Below are 3,354 nucleotides of genomic sequence, written 5' to 3' on the forward strand. Positions count from 1 at the left end.
TAAATTCTTCAGTAAATTCTTTAAACTCAAACTTCAAACGTGAAAATGGAAACAAATCACCAGAAGTCGTTTTTTTTTCCCTTCCAGAAATGAAGTGTTGATAGTTCTGTCGTTGCCTCGCTGTCGGTTCTTCTTCTCCGCTCTGAGAACGAAGGCTGAGGAAAGATGGAGTGATGATAGATAGACGTGGTCGGGGACTTCTGTTTCTCTGTGAACTTTGACCCCCGGCCCGGCCTCCCTGTCTGCAGCGACCGGCACCACGATGGATGATGGACGCTGTCTCACACACACACACACACACACACACACACACACACACACACACACACACACACCAGCAACAGATTCATGCAAACGCAGAGACGCAGATATAAACACACACTTGGCTTCGTGGTCCGGTCTGTGAGGCTGCTGGTAGCAGAGAGGTCAGGTCTAAGGTCAGGTGTGTGTGTGTGCTGCAGGATTAGCTCCCAGACAGACCGCCTGCCCCTGAACCTCCAGGCCTCCCACTGTGACCTGCTGACCCTCCTGCACAGAACCCTGGACCCTGATAAACCCTCAGATGCTGTTTTTTTCCTCCAGCCCTAGATTCGACTTTTCCATCACTAGCTTCACTGAGTTGAGCTGAGCTGCGACACTAATATACCTGCACCGGAGCCGAGCCGAGCCGGACCTGTCCTGCCTCCAAGCGGGCTGCAGCAGGCCAATAATCAGTCCCCGTCTCACCGTCAAACAAGTGTGTGCTGCAAATCGATGCTCAACTCACGTCCATGCAGGAAACCTGAGAGAAAGACGTTCAGCTCTCTGTAGCATCTCTTCAGTCTCTCTCGTCCTGTGTTTTGCTCTTTCTTCGTGTTCACTTTCAGCTGTTTCAGGTGACTTTTTCGGTTTCTGCTGGTGAAAACGCAACATTTCCTGTTAGGCTGCTTCACAATAAAAGCTTTGAAATGACTGAATAATGGGGGGCTTTTATTGTGAAGAAGTTACAGGAGTTGAAACGTGTTTGTAACTGAATGAACAGAGTCACATTGTTAGCGGTGATCTTTCGATAGTGCTGCAGACAAGAGTGTGTCTGGGTGTTAGAAGTGAAAGGCCACAAATGTGTGCAGGTACTTGTGAATCAGTGTGTGTGTGTGTGTGTGTGTGTGTGTGTGTGTGTGTCGGGTCAGTAGATAGATAAACTATCTCACAGACCCTAATAGGAGCTCTACAGTCCATTAGCGAGCCACAATTAGAGAACAGCTTAAATTAGTGAAGACCTGGGACACAACACGCCTCTTCTTCTTTATCAGCACTCCGCTCGGGTCATCACCGTCCAACACCATCAGCTCCGTGCAGACTGCAGGTTACAGGAGGAGCTGAGGAGCTGAGCAGAGGCCAAAATAATCCCAAGGGTGAGGGTGTGTCGAGTATTTAGGACAGGCAGAGATGGAAGACAGGATTGTGGAGTGTGAGCAGATTCTCAACTGAAAAATTTGAAGGAAATATCAACTAAAAACATCATTAATCAACATGAAAATAAAAGTTACGTGGTCCTGATATTAAGTATTGGAGTATTTGTAGCCGTCTTGTTAGCGGCTCAGTCAGGATCTGGTCTTGGTCTTTTGAAGGACTCGGCTCCCCTGGTCGTCTTATCTGAGAGTGGTATGTAACGCTAACAGTGACGGCCTGCTGTCTTCTCACCCTTTCCCAGGGAGGAGGGGTGGTGTGTGTGTGTGTGTGTGTGTGTGTGTGTGTGTGTGTGTGTGTGTGTGTGTGTGTGTTTATGACTATGAGAGGGAAAGTGTCCGAGCATGTAACAGTGTGAGTCGACCAAAGTGAATCTGCTCTGGTACAACAAGTGAGTCTGATGCAGAAAGTCCATATGTGTTTGTCTTCAGTGTGTGTGTGTGTGTGTGTGTGTGTGTGTGTGTGTGTGTGTGGTGCTCTGGTCTGGTCCATACTGGGAGGACTGGGATGGTGTTGACAGTGCTTTGCTCTCTCCATATTTGTACATGGTTAGTGTGTCAAGATGCAGCCAAGGAGCTGACAGATAAGGAGAGACGTCTGGGTGGTGTGTGTGTGTGTGTGTGCGTGTGTGTGTGTGTGTGTGTGTGTGTGTGTTCACATAAGCGAGGTGTGACTTACATTATTTACCTGCTATGTAACACGACCCCTGAAACCAGAGCTCTGAACATTTATGTTCGTCTTTCTATAAAAACCTGATACATAAACTACTTCCTGTTCATCAGCCAATGAAACGACAGCGCTGCGGATCGTCACGGTGACCTGTCAGCCCTGATTTCATTAACAGGCTGGATGAGAGACATGAGGCGACACAGAGACAGCAGAACATGACAGGGCGGAGGAAAACAGACAGGGAAAGTACTCAGATTACTTTTGGGAACTAAAAGGAGATTTAACTAAATCTTTTCGTAACGTCATTTTTGTGTGTTTACTTTATATTTCCAAAACGTACCTGCCTGGAATGAGGTGAGGCTGATTATCCCTCCTCACCTGCGCTGCCTCTCCCTCATCGGCCCAGCCCTGTTCCCAGTGTTTTCCAGCCAATCAGCTCCTTCCCTGCTCTGTATCTCCTGCTCACCTGTGTTTCTCTGCTTCACCCCACCTGCACCTCATCCCCTCGTTACTGTAGTCTGAGTCTGCTGTTGTTTGTTTCCTGTGATTCATCCTGGGGAAAAAAAAGTTCTTTAAAATCATCAACCTGATTGATTATCTGATTAAATTATAAGCATTTTTCCAATTACCTGAATCAGTGTTTGGTTTATTGGCTGTAGTGAAGTTAAAATAGAATATTTGTCTCCAAAATGTAGCAGAAGTTAGAGGTGAAATGAAGTTTAAAGTAGCAGAAAATACCTTCACTGCTACTATACAACCAATGCTGTTACCTTCTCTCGCTGCTTTCCATCGCACCACTTAAATTAATCTCACCTGGTGAAGTCCAGTCTGACAGTTTATGGTGTTTTGTGACCTTCAGCTTCAACCTGAGCAGAACTTTTATTTGCCAGAACCTCTGAAATGTTCAGTTCTGTTAGAAAAGACAAGCAGCGATATGTTTATTTGGCTTAATTTGGTTTAATCAAAGCATCTGATGTCTGGTGACCTCATGCAGTGACATCACAGCTCCAGGTCCAATCATCTCACGACCAAACACACCTGTGTCGATGACGAGACGCACTGCTCTTTAAAAAGAACCAAGGAAGTTGAAATTTGAATTTGAATCGGACCTCACAGAGGCGGTCAGACACTCGCTCACACAGTTTTCGGTTAGTAATCAGCGTTTTACTGGAAACTGGTCGTAAATGGCGGAGATGGATCCTGGTTAACTTATTTACCCATCAGGCTCTGCTTCCT

The 3,354-nt window shown here is 46.5% G+C and overlaps 1 long non-coding RNA gene across 2 annotated transcripts; it reads right to left on the reverse strand.

Moving 5' to 3' along the window:
* Positions 1 to 724: 724 nt before the first annotated feature.
* Positions 725 to 3,045, reverse strand: LOC119006410. 2 transcript variants are annotated; one of them, XR_005070776.1, is made up of 3 exons: positions 2,932 to 3,045; positions 1,260 to 1,366; positions 725 to 891 (listed from the first exon to the last, which is right to left on the reverse strand). It is a non-coding gene; the product is annotated as an uncharacterized LOC119006410 (long non-coding RNA). The 2 variants fall into 2 exon arrangements; XR_005070777.1 differs by having other exon boundaries at positions 725 to 894.
* Positions 3,046 to 3,354: the final 309 nt, after the last annotated feature.

This window comes from Acanthopagrus latus, chromosome 17, assembly GCF_904848185.1.
Source record: "Acanthopagrus latus isolate v.2019 chromosome 17, fAcaLat1.1, whole genome shotgun sequence".
Classification (NCBI taxonomy): domain Eukaryota; kingdom Metazoa; phylum Chordata; class Actinopteri; order Spariformes; family Sparidae; genus Acanthopagrus; species Acanthopagrus latus.